The sequence below is a fragment of the Pithys albifrons genome, chromosome 17 (assembly GCF_047495875.1).
Source record: "Pithys albifrons albifrons isolate INPA30051 chromosome 17, PitAlb_v1, whole genome shotgun sequence".
Lineage (NCBI taxonomy): Eukaryota > Metazoa > Chordata > Aves > Passeriformes > Thamnophilidae > Pithys > Pithys albifrons.
Genome location: NC_092474.1, coordinates 10,319,831 through 10,336,584, shown reverse-complemented (window position 1 = coordinate 10,336,584; position 16,754 = coordinate 10,319,831). Strand labels below are relative to the sequence as shown.

At 43.1% G+C, this 16,754-nt stretch overlaps 2 protein-coding genes across 2 annotated transcripts in view; one reads left to right on the top strand and one right to left on the bottom strand.

Moving 5' to 3' along the window:
* RSPH14 (radial spoke head 14 homolog) overlaps nt 1-16,754 on the bottom strand; it is a 74,997-nt gene that overhangs the window by 8,870 nt on the left and 49,373 nt on the right. The gene's annotated exons all lie outside the window — the stretch shown is intronic.
* Nucleotides 8,123-16,754, top strand: part of GNAZ (G protein subunit alpha z) — a 51,149-nt gene continuing 42,517 nt past the window's right edge. The window contains exon 1 of the mRNA XM_071572264.1: nt 8,123-8,634. The gene's annotated coding sequence lies outside the window, so the exon portion shown is untranslated. The remainder of the gene's footprint in view (nt 8,635-16,754) is intronic.

Below are 16,754 nucleotides of genomic sequence, written 5' to 3'. Positions count from 1 at the left end.
TATTTCTCTGACAAAATACCTCTATGATGAGAGCATATAAAAAATCATAAAAATTAAAGGAAAAAAGTTTAAAAAATTTACTCAGAGTTTGTTTTTTTTTCCTTGTTCTTTTAGATTAAGAAAGAAATGTCATCCTGAAATTTATTAACATCCTCTACAGGGAAGGCTTTGCCAAAATGCATGAAGGAAGGAAAACAGTCTGACATATGTATTACTTGTGCCAAAGTCCTCAGATCAGTAAGTACAGAGAAAATGAAGGTCTTGGGAGGACTACTCCCAAAAAGCTGAGCCACAGCCACTGAGGCTTCCCCGTTCCAGATTTTCCAAGTCCTTCTCTCCTGCTGGTCAGTGGAGATGTGTGGCTGTGAGATGAGGCCGAGAGGGACCAGTGCAGCCCTTGGCCATAACAGGCTGTGCATTCGCAGCTTCCCCAGGTGCCTGTTGTGGCACAGCATTCCCAGGGAGCAGGGAATTTACTGTGCCCAACACAGAAATGTTCAGAAGAGACTCTGGGCTGGCACATTCACAAGGACTGACCTAAAGATGGGATTTTACACTTTACACCAAGCATGTACATCTAGAAAGTGTTCCCAGCCCCTGAAGGAGCTTCAGGCACAGAGACTGCTGGAGGAGGATGAAGGTGACATTATCAGTGACAAACGTTCCGGTGATTATTACCTACATTGTAGCAAATCTCAGAGATTCCTGGGGAGAAAGGTCTGCCTTGTCATAGGCTCCTAAAGGTGTCAGAGCTCGTTTCCTTCAGATTGCTGCCTGGGGAGAGAGGAGTGCAGGGGAGGGAAGAAGCCAAAAAGTTGTTTCAAGTCAGTTGAACAGCTGAGAAACCATCCAGAGCCCGTTTGACACCAATAAAAACAGTTTGAACTTCTGTGTCCAGCTGCCTTATGAGCCCTTATTGTGAGAGAAATGCTCAAGTGCAGGTTTTCAGAACTTCAGCTGAGAGAAGAGATTTAAAAATAATAATATTTCCTTTTTTGGGACAGAGGGCCAGAACACTAAAGCAGCATGAATGAAGTTCAAGAAACAGTTTTCCCATCTATCTTGAATTTCTGTACCTGGAAGTCATACCTGTGCAGCTGCAATTCTGCACTAAATGGCACTGCACAGCCAAATGATCACTGGGGCATTTTGGTTATCTGGAACATTCACCGTTTGCAGGTCCTGAGTGAACCTCACACGTGCTCAAGCACAACAGAGCATTTCTTTCAGGTTTGTTCCTTAGCAGAGACGTGGCATGAAGGAGGTGAAAGCATCCACTTCTATAGCACGACTGAATCACAGTCCCTCAGAAACAGAGGTATATGAATGAGAAAGTTGCTCATATAGATTTGATTACACTACAGTCAAACAATAAAAATGAGAGGCTTCAAGCAGCAAAATATCTGGAATTCATTATGTATCAGATTTGGAGGAATTTTGTCCTGAATATTAACATAAACTTGCTTTGAATATATGAATCATTGCACAGACTGAAAACTGAACAGACTGAAAGGCTGCAAATAGTGGCAGAAGACAACAGGAGGAAATTAATGGGAACATGAATTCAGTCTCATTGTGTAAGCACTTCTTTTCTACATTTTCTCCGTTGTTAGAAGGGTGGGAGTTTTGGGGTTTTTTTGTTTGTTTGTTTTTTTGTTTGGGGTTTTTTTTGCTTCTTTAAAAAATGACCTGATAGACATTTCAAAGCAAAAGAAACTGGAGAAATTGTCATGTTGACAAATGCTGTGCTCACATTTGCTGAGCAGGCAGGCTGGCAAAGCTGCAGGAAGGCAATTTTATCCTGCAGTTCCCAGTGCTTACACTGGTGCCAAGAGTAGCACAACTGAATGGCTGCAACTGAGAAAAGCTCCTGGGAAAGAAGAATGCAGTACCACAGGTGGGGGAAATCCTTTTCTGCTTCAGGTGCTCTGGCTTGGCGGTTCTGTGTGACATGAGAAGAGGAAACCCACCTTGCTCAGTGCCACAGGCCCAGATGGCGGCACCACATGAGTGTGGAAGGGCAGGAGGAGTCTCCCCTTCCCACTCAGAGCTGGCACTTTGCAGGTTCCATGTTTTCCTTGGGAGGTCATGGTCATGGTCATGGTCATGGTCATGTTCCTGAGGAAATGTCCCTTACACCACTCAGTGAACTCTGCAGTCTGCTCTGACAGGTTCTACAGTAGGGCCTTCCAGCATGTTTTAGTCTATGTTTTATTTCAAGCAGTGAAAAATTCCTAAATATTAATGGAATACAAGAGCTCCAAGGTGTGGGCTGCTTTCAGGATGATTTGTTTTTTGAAGTGCCTCCCCTGTAAATGTTGCTCTTGGGTTGAGAGCCCTATTCCTCCAGTGGGCTGTAAATCACAGACTCAAAGGGGTCTATCACAAATAGGCCCATGTCTTAATATACATATTTTCTGATTAGAGATGCCTTCCTGAATGAGGCTTTAAGTGAGGGAATGAGGGAGTTCTTGCAAAAAGGTCTTTTGCATCATTTATTTGGAAAACAAGTAGTGCAGGAGGACCCAAGCCCCAACAGCAAAATGAACCTGTTACTTAACCTGGGCTGAAATATTAGGTCCAACTTCTGTAAACATGGCAGATTAAGCACAGGCACTTCAACAGTGCTACTAATGTGCTTACCTTTAAGAACATTATATACAGAGGATTCAAACACTGTTAAACAAAACAGAGAATCAGATTTGCAACAATTGTAATATATCAGAAACTATAGAAATTACTGCTGGTTTAGTATGCTTTTTAAAATAACATTGTTGGAAGTCTGAAAACTACATTAATTCAAAGATGTGAGAAAGTGTTTATCAGTGTAATTAGTTGTTAGATAAGGTTGGTACAAGGTGCTTTGCCCATTCCAGCACCCAGTCAGTGAGGCAGAGGTTCTGGTGGTTAAATGTGGGTTCCTGATGTCACTTCAGTGTCTGAGGTATGACCTGGGACTGTCAGGTGGGACTTAAGACCTTCAGGAATCTTGGACTTTCCAGACAGGACACCCCTGAAACCTGAACATAATCTTAGAGACTCGTTTAGGGGTTGAAATTCCTCCCTAAGTCCCTTCTGTTAATTGAATTGATCTTGTGCATGTCACTAACAGAGCAAAACCTTGAAAGGAGATGTAAATCACAAACCCCACAGGCCCATTCATGCAGCCTTCTGCTGGTTTGTCACTCGTGCAGCCAGAGACCAAACAGCCTTTTGCTCTGTTTTCACCCCTCTGTCTAAGGATGGTTCCCTAAAGAGGAGTGAGGAGCTTTAACTGGCTGAAGCTGCCACTTTGTACTTCATACCTGGGCTGGTGCATAGATGGAAACCCTCAGTGTGTCTGGAGGTGCAAAACCAGCTGCAGGCCTGATGTGGACAATTATCTAAACCAATCACTTAGTCCTGATTGCAGGACTCCAAATTTTTATACAACAGGACTGGCATCTGAATTCCCCCCAGTAAAGACACCTGGATGTCCCCAGCTCCTCCTTCACCCTCCCAGAATTACCCTGGTGTCCTCAGATAACATTGTCAGGCTTTTGTTTGTTTGTTTGTTTTAACTACCAATTTCTCATTTCTGTTCATCAGACCCAACAAGAGTATGAGAGACAACCAACAGTGCCTGCTGGAATTGCAGCTCTACCTCGTGGTTCTTACACCAACTAGAATTATCATGTGTAAAGGATACAAGGAAATGTATTTTTAATTACCTAATAAAAAAAATATATAATACTTTTGAGGTCCCAATTTGATATTTCTTCAGCTGGCAAGAACATCAGTGACAAAAGTAAATATATTTAAAATCAATACATTTCTTCTTATTATTGCAAAACCAAAACAAACTCTAAATGCCTATCTGTGTCCTCAAGTGGGAGAAACCTATTTTCAACTCACTCTTCAATGAATATTTAATCATTGTTACAAAGTGAAAAACCCTCGAACAGGAAGATTTCAGGAGGGAGTGTGCAAAGAATATCAAACAACCTGTTGCTCAGATCGCTTTACCAGGAGATCTGAAGCTGGTACTTTTTGGTCTAAAAGCTTCAGTTTCAAAAGGTTTTGGCACTCTTGCATCTCCTGGGTGTAATTCCCAAAGAATCCATGCATTCCCAAAGAATCTCCAGTGATTGTGTCTGTTCACACTTCACAGATCTTTCATTGAATACTTTACTAAATGATCCCTGCTTTGGGTTAAAGTTTGAGGGGGTTTTGCCTTTAATAGTGAAAAATGAGCAAAGAATACTTTAATTGTGTTTTTATATAGATATATAATACAGTAATGCAGCCTTGAAGGCTGCGCTCTTTACAGAGAACTGTGTTCCTTTATCTTATCTCCCAATACCTCTGTCTGTGCTTTCTTCCCATGGAGGCTCTGAAGGAGGTCCAAGAGCCCATCACAAAGTTTAGGATAAGAAGGAAGTGCTACATCAAGTTACCTGCCCAGGGAATCCAGAGCATCTCCCAGGGCTCCAGCAGAGCAGCTTCTCCAGCTGCTGGTTTAATGTTTGTTTTCCTAAACTTGGCTTCAGTGGCATCTGCTGATTCAGCAGCTGAGCCAATGCCTGGGAGCTGCAAATGCAGCAGGTACATAATGGAGCTGGGAAGGGAGGATGGAATGTCCTTAACACTTGTGGGGTTTGGTTGTTCTTTTCATTTTAATTTTTTTGTCTGTTGACAAACCAGAGGAGTCCTTTTTAGTTGATTGTGATTTAACTGTAACTCATTATCGGGGTTCACACTCCCAAGTCTCTCTCATAATTTGCCCCCACAGAAAGAGTAAACTGTTGATATTAAGTGAAACCTTCAGTTACCTGAAGGGTGTGAGAAAGGTAAGAGGGTGAAATCCTGGTAGAGAGGGAATTTTCATCCCAAATGATAAAGCCAAATGAGGTCGGGCTGATACCACCTGATGGAAGGTGCATTCATGATTTTTTCCCCACCATCTCACAGTCACTGATACAAAGCAACAATATGTCAGTTATAAATATCAGATCCCAGTCATCTGTACTTGATGCTATTTTAAACTCTTCCACGTGAGAAAATGGTTAAAAATAAAAATACAGCCTTTTTATTCTTCTCTAAATGTTCTGTTCACTTCTTCATGCTGAGAGAATCACAGACCTGTCTATAAATATCTAACCCAGATCTACAATTGCTTGTTAAAAAGAGGGTGTTTGGTAGAAAATTGAATGAAATACAAAATGTCTTTTATTTTATTTTTATTACAGACCAGATGTGGCCTCTCAATTTACCCTCTATCATTTGGAGATGTACATTCACCAAGAACATTGCATGTGTGCATATAAATATTTGGATGTTGTCATGGTATAATAAAGGGTAATTGATTACAAAATCCCTACGGGATTTTCCACTTAAGAGCACATTGCTGTTTTAGCACTGTTGTCTTCAAACTAAACATGTATGAATGCACCTATTTTGATTGATCCCAAGCAAAAAGCAGCAGGAAACAGGCAAGGATTTGGCTTTTGGTCAATGAATAGCACTGGCAAGTGGAATGAACTCGTGCAGCCAAGAGGTGCAGAAGGCTGTGTGAGGTGCTGCAGCTCAGCAGCCCCCACTGCTCCCTGCACATTGACTGACACCTGCTCTGACAGGGGATAACCGGTGACCTCCCTCACTGGGAGCACCCCTCAGATCGTCACAGTTCCCTCCAATCACTCTCCCCTATTTCCACACAAACTATTCACTTTCAACAGGTATTTGTGTGTTTTCAGTCTATCTGTGCACAAAGAACAGCATTTAGAGTAGTGAGCTGAGGGACTGGGTTTCTCTGCTGTTTCACTTTGGCATTTAATCACCTCTAAACACTATTTGGAGACCTATATTTTTCCTTAAATTCCTGTGGGAGCTTAGCTACATGTAGTGCAATCAATGTATGATGAAAGGCCCTAATTGAGAATTTCTGGATGCAGGACAAGGTGAGGCTGAAGAAAACTTAGACATCTGCTGGTGCATTTTTCAGATGAGTTGAGGTTTAACTCTGCCATTAATCAACACCAAGCTCCCATACAGTAGTGTTGAAATAATAACCCTAAACTTCTCAGGCCTGTTCCCTTACTCAGGTACTGCATGTTGGTAATTCCTGCACTGACAGCTGTTGATTTTCAGACAGGTGCCTCCTCCCAAACTGCAAGAAAGCAAGTGTTTTGTTCTAGCAGCTGGGAGTGCCTACAAGAGCTCTCTCTGTAGAGAGCACGAGAATGATAATCTTCCTCCCCAGGATGATGGTGGTTGCTGCTGTTATTTCTGCCTCAGTTGGGTAGTGTGTGCAAGATGCCTTTTCTCACATATCAAGTACTATACTAAAGATACAAGTAATGTGACAGTTTCTATAGTAACTCCTTGTTCTTTATGGAATCGCAGATTAAGCCTGTGCACCTTGTTATTGTTCTTTTATCCTATTATCGAGACTACTCAGTTACCACAGATACATTTCTTTATTCTATTCCCTTGCCAACATAACTGTATCAGGGATTTATGCACTTGCAAGTAAAAAGTACATATGAAAACCAAAACACTATGAAAAGTTTTAAATTGACCACTGATTTTATAGATGCTCCAAGACAAGTGAGCATGTATACGGAAAGCTAAAATTTCAAAATAAAACCATAGAGATATTTTTATTAAATCAGGGCAGATTTATAATTTGAACATCAATATTTTGCGGGCAGAACAATGTGAGTTAGGATAAGGCATTTCTTTTTTAAATACCAGGAATTTACCAGAACAACTTTGCCAGTCCCAATGTACTGGCAAACTCTTCTAGTGTGAACAACACCTAAGATTCCTTACTTATAGGAAAATTTCCTTCACATGGTATACTGATTTTTACATGAAAGTATTTCATTATTGTAATTCACCAGTGTGACAACTCCGCTGATAATATCAGTACTGGAAGTGATATCATTTACAGGAATCAGATGCTTTCTGCACTGTATTATGTTGGCCTTATTGTGGAAAAATGCCTGCATCCCGTGTGTGTGTCTGTTGCTATCTCCAGCTGAAGTGTATCAGTAACAAATCATGCTCATAAAATTAGCAGAGTAGGGAGAAATCAGCTATTTGATCAGGGCTGCAGATTCAACAATGTAGCCAAAAGGAAAGAGACACTAGGAAAAATGTAAAATATAAATTGGGTAAATCCATTAATGAGATAAAAAGAAAATGATACTCATTGTTAATTTTAAAAAGCCACAGTAAATTACTCATATACAAACACAAAAGGCAGAAAGGGAAAAACAAAAGAAAATATATGCCCAGTACTCAGAGCAACTGAGTGATGGAAGAAGTGGAAAGAAAGAAGTAGAGAAATTCCATGCAACTAAAGAAAGTGTTTTTCCTCCCTTCTCCCATCATTCCAACATGTATGCGACTTGTTCCCCCCGAACTACGCATGGTGGAATCAGCCCTAAAGCTCCGAGTCCCGCAGACCGGGCCCTGCCCCGCCGCAGCGCCGTGGCCGCGGAGCCCGAGGGGCTGGTGCGGCTGTGCCGGGCATCGTGTCGGGCATCAGTGACCGTGCTGGGCATCAGTGGCTGTGCCGGACACCAGTGGCCGTGCCGGGCATCAGCGAGGGCTGTGCCGGGCAGCGGTGGCCGTGCCGGACATCAGTCACCGTGCCTGGCATCAGTGACCGTGCCAGGCAGCAGGGACCGTGCCGGGCAACAGCAGTGGCCGTGCCAGACATCACTGACCGTGCCGGGCATCAGTGGCCGTGCCGGACATCAGCGGTGGCTGTGCCGGACATCACTGACCGTGCCGGGCATCAGTGGCCGTGCCGGACATCAGCGGTGGCTGTGCCGGACATCAGTGGCTGTGCCGGACATCAGTGACCGTGCCAGGCATCAGTGACCGTGCCGGACATCAGTGACCGTGCCGGACATCAGCGGTGGCTGTGCCGGACATCAGTGGCCTTGCCGGACATCAGTGACCGTGCCGGGCATCAGTGACCGTGCCGGGCATCAGCGGTGGCTGTGCCGGGCAGCGCCCGCGGCGCGGGGCCGGCGGCACGTCTGTGCCCGCACATTATGTAACGCGCGGGTGCGGCGGAGAGGAGAGCCGGGAACGAGACACAGACCCCTCGTCACCGTCAGCTCCTTCTGCGCCACGGCGGGGCGGGGGCTGCGGGCGCTGCGGGCCCGGCCGCCCCCCGGGCGGCAGCGGCAGCGGCAGCGGAGCCGGGGCCGGAGCGCAGCCGGAGCCGCCCGCCGGCCGCGCCGCCCCGCCCGCGGTACCCCCGCGGTTGGCGTGGAAACGGGCTGGAGCTCCGGCTCCTCCTCCAGCGCCAGCCCCGCGCTCCCCCTGCCCGGCTCCCCGGCGAGAGCGCCGAGCGCCTCCCTGTCTCCCGCGGGGGGCCGCCGGACAAGTGCTCCCACCGCCGCCTCTAGAAAAGCCCGGGGTTTTACGGTTGTGTTTTCCAGTGAGAAGATGGGAAAGGGCAGGTTCCTGCTCCTGCCGGGGCTGCGGGGTTAGCCCCTGCAGTCGTGGTGTGTCTGCTCGCGGCAAATCACAGATGCTGATGTGAAAAAGGGCCAAAGCAGAGGAGAGGCGTCAGTGGATGCGAGCGTGTGTACTGATGGATTGAGGAGGTGGAGGCTGCCTGGTGCTGGAGAGGTGAGTGAAATATTCCGCATTTCTTTCTCTCTTTAATCAGTTTAGTGATGAACTGTGTATTTCCAAAATAAAAAGGCACTTCTAAAGCTAGAAGAAAAAGATGTCATTTTGAAACAATAAGCTATGCTTTTGCTGGATGAAAAAGATGAATGTCACTGTGAGGTAGGAACATTTCACTGTGTGTAGAGAAAAAATAGTAAGGGCAGGCAGGCTGCTGATACAGTGAAAATGACCTTCTCAAGGGATACTGGCCTTCTGTCAGCTGCTGCTTCGTCTTGGGCCCTTTTTCACAAAATTGAGTCATCTCCCTTTCCTAGCCTGCATTGTAAGCCATTAATAGCCAATACCTGAGCCTTAATAAGATCCATTGCGTTCTCTTAACGATTGAGGAAGATAATCCATTAGATTGTGCCTGTTGGGAGAAGAACCTCCACGCTATGTAGCACCTCCTCCCAGGGAAATGCAGCCTGGCTAACGTGCCGGCAGGGAAGGCTCCTGCTGCCCAGTTTCTGTAACAGACCCTGCCGGTAGCAGGCACAGCTGCTCCCTGGAAGGATGTGTGTGGCTCTGCAGAGCTGGGCTGTGCTCCCGCTCCCTGTGTGCCCATGCATGTGAAGGAATGAGGAGGGGTTCTATTAACTGGCACCTGTGGACGGCTCCCATCTGCAGTTGGGAACCACAAGTTTTTTGGTGTCTTTGCACTTGCATTTTGGGTGAGTGATTCACACACAAACCCCCCAACCCTTCAGTGTTAGCTGAGAGAGCTGCAGACAAACGTGTGTCAGTCTAACTCTGCTGGTAGTACTGATCTGCTCTTGGCTGTTGCACTGTAGGAGCTGTTTAACGTGTGTTCTTGCGGTATTTATTCTGGAAGCTACTGACCTATCTCGGCAACGTTTTCCTGGGAGGATTTGAGGAAAAATCACTAGTTTCCCCGTCAGCATTTCTTCATATTTCTTCACACCCATTTTCTGATACCCTTCCACCCACCATTTGGTTTTTATTTGGGCTCTGTGTTTCGCGCCATTGTGGGTCACACCCTTCGTGTGGCCGTCACCATTTCAGCTGTACAGGCTGACAGCAGGTCATGTATCCACTGTGCTGGGAATACCTACCTGTGGATCACAAAGGATAAAAATGAGTGTGCATTTTGCACTTAGGGGAGATTTTTTCTGACTTTATGGATACAGAGGTTTGAAGTCCAAGCTGGTGGCTTCGGTGCTGTTACAGGCAGAAACAGTCCCTTTTGTCCAACAGGGCACAGATTTGCAAGCTGAGCAGATCAAGCTCTGCAGAACTGAGAGCACTGTGCCATTAACTTGGCTGTCTCCAAGAAATTATTTGTTTGGAAGCTGTCATGCAAAAAGCACAGCTCCCTGCCCTTGGATAGAGGACATCATTACAGGAGATGCCTGTGTGTATACAAGGATGAAGTTCCAGTCTTCAAGAAGCCAGTGACAGGTGTGATCAAAAGAAAACATCTCAGTTATATGGCATATTTAGGAGAAAAGCTCATGCTAGCTCTCATTACCAAAGCATTGAGTCGCATTTTCAGAGAAGAATCCCCTTCTGTGTGCACATACATGCTTATAAAGAAAAAAAGCTGATTAATTCTGTGTAAGCCGTTGGAAATTTCATTCTCACAATGGACCTTACAGAGATGAATAAACTCTGTGTGCCACATAAAGAATGCTCCACCTCTGGCTGAGGATTATGTGCTTGTCACTGCATAGGCCACTGGTGAACAGAGTTGAATAACTCTTCTGCAGGTGCTACCTTGAATTTTGTAACCCTCCTGCACAGGTTAGTGTTTCAGCTACAGGCCCTGGTTTTGAATTTAATGATGATAACCTAAAAATAACCAGCCAGGTAGCTCAGAAGAACTGAAGTGAAAGTGTTCTGGTTGTCTCAGTTCTGATGACACACTGATGGAACAAGGTACAGTAAATTTTGAGAAACCTGGACAGAAACAAAAAACTGAAATTTGTCCCTTCTTCTTAAGGAATCTACCTGCTAAGGGGAAAAGGATAACAGAAAATCAGCAGGCAATAAAAGCTTAAATCCTTAAATGGTGAAGTCAGCTCTTCCTCTCCAGCTTAAGCAGATAAGGATTTTGACAGCAGATCGAGTCTTGGGTGATACACAGTGGTGAGGCAAGAGAAGAGAATGATGTCTTTTTCTTTCTCCCCCTCCAAGAATTAAAGGAAAACACTCTCAATTCCTTTTGGTTAAATCACAGTAATTGTACTTATTTCAGAAGAGACTCTCCAGATTTATGGAACTGAAAATGAGCGTTGAACCTCACTAGTTGTGTGGAAAGTTTTGGTCCTGCTTTCCCTGGAGCTTTTGGAAGTTTTGTCCCCAGTTTCAGTGGGAAGCCCAGGCCAGCACACAGAGTTTCACTGCAGGTTCCCCCACCCCCTCCAGGAACAACGATGGTGAACAGTTTTGTGGCTGATTTCAGTGGGTCACAGGCTCAGTGACAAATTCAGTAGCTCTCTACTTGCATCACAAACTAGTTCATAAATAATCAGTGATTTGAATCATATTCTTTTTACTGAGAAAATTGGAGTGTTATTCCCACAAATGCTGTAAGGTTGGCGTTTCACCTTCAGCAGTAACAGCTTCTGCAAAAGCAATTAACTATTTTCTTTTATCTAAGAGAACTTTCAAAGCCATGAAAATTCAAAATATTGGCATACTTAGATTAAATTGTATTTATACTTTGAGGGCAAAATTGTCTAATTTTTATTAAAAAAGTTTTGTTCCTTGTCATCCCTAAAGTATCCAGAATAAATCCACATCCATTACTGGTTACAACAGATTTCCTCCACTCTACTTGAGAGATTAATTTGATTTATACTTTGTAAGCTCTACTCAAAGTTCACATTTTTATTAACCTTTCTAGAACCCAAGAGTGGTGATTAAGAAGTCCAATTTTTAACCATCATGTTGATGGAAGAATAATCACAAAAAGATAAAACTAGACTGTTCCAAAGCAACCAGAATTGATTCTCTTAGAAAAGTCCCCTGGCAATGTAAGGAAATAGATAACAAAATAGAGAAGGGATAAATTCAGATTTATTTATTCTGTTATTAAATCTGGAGTTGATACATATTAGCAAGTGAAGTTCTTTTAGCTTTATTCAAGTGTAATCAAGGGCAGAGTGGAACCCTTGAAATGAAAGCACAGAGAAAATACTCTGCTCTCACCTGTTGCTTTTCCCTGACACTGAAGGGCACTGGGTGAGTGGGATGGAAGGAGCAGGGCAGTGATGGGGCCATCCCTTCCATGTTACCTGGACTTCCACCATTTGTTACCATAAAGTACAGGTGAAATCACAGTTAACAAAACACATGGCAAAATTTCAGAAGGCGACAGCTTTCCAGGTGTGTTTTTTTTACTTCTGCAGCTCAGACCATTTTCTGTGCTTCAGCAGAACTCAGCTGTGCCCAGAATCCCTCTCAATTATTTAGTGCTGGACATCCAATGCATTGTTAGAGAACAGTTTTACCCAACAAATCCCATTTCCTTGTTTTCTCTTTAAGCCCCTTGCACCAGAGTTGTTTCTCCTCTGGATTGCTAAGTCATCACATGAAAAAGACAAATGTGATAACATTTCCAGACAACTCTACCTCGCAGAAATAGCCCATGAAATTACCAGTGATCATGTTGGCAAATAGAAAAACACAGAGGCAGATCTGAGAAACTGAGTTCAAGTTCTGAGTATTCATTTTGCTCACATCCAGGAAGGATAATGACCAGAAAGCAAATAATAATTTCTTGGGAACTACAGCTTATTAATCTGATATTTTTACAGTCGATTTATTCAATAGTAATTCCCTGGACTTGGCAATTGGAAAGAATTATTCTCGTCACTTTTAGATGCTGATAACATGAACATGTACATATGGAGTAGTTCTTAGGGCTTCCCATATAGGTGGTGGAGAGAGAAAGAGATTTCTACAATGGAATTAATCAGACTAGTTTTTGACCACTGTCTTAGTGTGAGCTGAGCTGAGCTCTGGCAGTGGCTCCTCTCCACTGCCCCGAGGGAAGGTCAGAGTGGTCAGCTCTGAGGTGGCCACCCACATGCACATGCTAGCCCTGGACAGATGGATCCCACTCTTCCTGTCTATGCTGTGATGTTTAACCAAGCTTAGCTGGTTAATTATGGAGATGTTTTCGTGGTTCACCATAAATATTAGTAAGTCATAACACAGTAGCTGTTGCACCTCCCAACCTGTTTCCCTGTCAGTGACCAGGCTGGTGCTTCCTCTGGCTGTGCCTCAGCAATGGCACTGGAAAGGCTTCCCCAAAACAGCACCAGCACTCCAAACCTTCCACCCAGCGTTCCCAAGTAATCCAAGTAATCCAGGCAGTATCCCAGCATACATTCCCACTGTTTTCCAACCTTACCCACACAGTGTGGAGCAAGGACCTTTATCTTCCCAAGGCGCACGAAGGCAAACACAATTAGGCAGCATATCAAGTGTTGATGTACAAATAGAGTTGACACAGTTGTGTTGTGGAAGGAAACAGCACAATTGAGCTGAATTGATTACAATTCAGTGTCATGGCACAGCAACAAAAGCCCAGCTGGATGTTTAGCTCAGAGAGGGCTTGCTGTTTACAGGGGTGTGCACCTGGTTATTATTCTTCCTTTAGAAGAGAAATATATGTGTGATTCAAAAGGATATTTGTGTATCATCTAAGGGAACATCTTTCTGAAAATAATATAGTTTGAGTTGGGTTTTTTAAATAATGAGTTTTTTCTCTAAATATTCCCAGCCCAAGTCATATAATCCAAATATTTGGAACGTATTAACAAAGTATGATTTCTTTTGGAATTCATTTATACAAATATGTGAATTACAGTGTTATTTTCAGTTTGGCTGCCTTATGAGGAAAGAAAGACCAGATTATTAGCTGTGTGTTTATGCTTTGGGATTCAAACCACTACAACAGAAAAGATTTTTATATAATTTAAAGCACTAAGTTCAGTAAATTAATGTATATGATGCTAACCAAATCCATTCTAAACTAAAATATACCAGAATAAACACTGTTGCACTGGAGCATCTCTCTGTACTACCAATGAGTTGAGTGTCCCACACAACACCTTGGCAGGAAGATTTTCTCCCAAGATGCCCTTCTGTGCCTGGGCTTTTAAATTTGGCAGAGTTTGGGGTGCTACAGTAGAAGCCATTTTGTAATGGGAAAATATTTATATAGTCTTACAATTGCTAAAATCCTCCTGAGCTTTCATTTTGTATTGCTCAGTAATGGTGGAACCTCACCTTAATCAGTCATTTCAGAACACGTTTTTAACCTCTTTTTCAAACCTCCTTTTCAATCCATCTATGTCCATGAGCAGATAAACTTACCTCAGTTTGTAATTCAGTGACATTTATGTTGGTATTTAAAATTATAAGGCTAGCCTACTTCAAATTTGAGCACTTGCTCCATTATCATATTGTTTCTGTCCCCTGACTGGATGTGCAATAAGTCCTCTGATTATGTTTCATGCTGTGAATGTTCCCAAAAGCAAATGTGAACTTTGCCTCTTGGCTGTGCTCACATAGGTGTGTCAGGTTTGCTTTTTGAGTGCGTGCTCACGAAAAGAAATCAAATACTGAAGGCTTCATGTATTTTACTTTAAGTTACAGGAACAAATTCCTGGCTACTGATTTTAAGGGGTCAGCAACTGTTTGAAATGTGGCAAGATTTTAGGCTGCTGTGCAGATCAGTATTATATCAGTACAATATTCTTTGATCTCACAGGTCAAGTAAATATACAGTGGTCTAAACAAATGAAAGTATCAGATACCAACATCAGCAAGAGGGAGGAATCTGTGACTTTTCACACTGCAGGTTACAATTCTCCCTTTTCCCAAGAGGCCTGAGTGTACCCTACAGCCCTGAACAGTGCAAATTCTATAGAACAGAAATTACAACATTGACAAATAACCTACCACGTAGACAAAGAACTGAATTATTGGCTCTGTTACAGTCCTGTTCTGTCAGCACAAGGGGGTCATAAACGAAAATGAAATGTTTACAGAGGATATTGCCCTGGCCTCTCCTTGCTGTGCCCATGGCCTGGCAACTCTGCCCCTGATCCCACTTGTGCAGCCAAGGAAACCAAGAGCAGCCACTGACAGTGTGGCCTCTGGAAACTGTTGTAGTCCATGCTGTGACTCAGGCAGCCCCAGCCTGGCTCTGCAACAGAGCCTGGACCATCAATTATCATCATTCCCTGTTCAGATCTTAAACTTCAGACCAAGACTATGAGTGGCTGAGTTTCTTTGTAGTTTCGACTACTTTATGTTGCTTTTCTAGTTGTGTCTTCTGATACTGGAAAGCAATGAACCCCAAGTAGAAAATACTGGAATATCATAATTTGGAAGTCATTTAGGCACAATTTTTTGAAGAAATCTAAAGGAATGAGTGATGCCTATTAAAGCAAAAGGATGCTCTAAAGGGAGACTTGGGCACACAGACATACAAACTCTGGGAGTACCTTTAAGTAATACAGACTTAATTATCAAATAATGGGAGAACTTCTCCATGGGCAGGACAATTACCTTCCTTTTTACTGAGTGGCTCTACTAATAATACTGTCTTACACTGAGAGAATTTCAGCCAAGTGGAATTCAGGTGAGTACAAAGACAGGAAGGTCCTTTCTCATGATCCTCTAATCTCCATTGCTTCTATATTGACAGTACTCCCCCCAAAAGAACCTCTAAGATAGACAAGAAATTAGCACTCACCCAGTGTCACCTCTAGGACTACCTTCAACCCACAGGAAAAACCCTGCTCATGAAAACTCCTGTATTTAGGTGTTTAAAAAGTACTTTTAGTTGGCATTATCAGGGCAGTGGAAATTGCAAAAGGCAGGAGTTCTTGTTCTTTTCCATTAGTGGGAAAGCTCAGATCATTGTCCATGAGAAGCAGCAGCTCCCATGCCATGCCCAGGCTGTAAGTCTGAACTAAAGAGCCTCCCTGCAGTATCTGAACAGGATTGCAAATGGACACAACTGCTCAGTGTGGTGGGCAGGGTCAAGCAAGGCTAAATTTTATTAAAATCCTAAGAGAATGCAGGAACTCCTGCTGATGGTGTGACTTGTAATTCCTCACTGATAATAACTTGGGAGTGAAAAATTGAGACATTTTCCTTCTTTTTGCTGCAAAATTGTTATTGGATAACACTGCCTTTTGATGACAACCAGCAAAAATGGCATTAGAAGTGCAGCCCCTCATATGGGCAGCAAAATAATATAGGATAACACAGGCAAATAGCTCAATTATTTTAAAAAGTACTGTTTAAAATAAAACTTGAACTTGCTTTGTCTCTGCAGATGGTTTGTACACATCAGAATAAAGGACATATGGAATGTCCCCAGCCCCCAGAAATTAACCTAGTTTTGTCTACTTTATCCTGAAATCTGAAAATATTAAGAGAGAATTTTGAATGTATTATTGTCTTGACAAAATATAGTATTTAGGTATCTTCATTCCATATCATATTCATGGCATTGCATTTCTCCAGTTACAGGAGTCAAATTATTAATCAAATTATCTGTACAACTGTAGCTTTGGATTTTGGATATTTTATGTTTTCATGATTAGTGAGTCAAGATTTATTCACAGACTTCACTGAGAGTTCACATAAACAAGTCAATTCAAGAAAATAATAAAGTGCCTGTAAACCCTGTTTTACAGGAGGGCAGATGGGATGCTGTCAGTGCACACAGCACTGTTCTGGCTCAGCCCTGGGATGTGCAGTGCAGTGGAATTTCTTACACGTGGTGTTCATTATCTGTCTCCACCTGTGTTGTGAAGGTTTCTGTCTGAAGGAGGTACATTAAGAGCACATCAATCTCGTTGTTTACTTGGTGTCTGCATCTGTTTTGTCAGAAGCATCAATTAGAGATTCCATATTTTCTGAAATGTGATTTAGAGGATATATTTTTCAGAGTTACCTATTTATAAAATACACCTGAAATACTGTTTTTCAACACAAGCAACTTACTAAGCTTGTATTAGGAATGGTCAAGTAGAGATCAACAGAATATAAACAGTGGAAGGTCAAGATTGAAAGACTTTAGATAATAA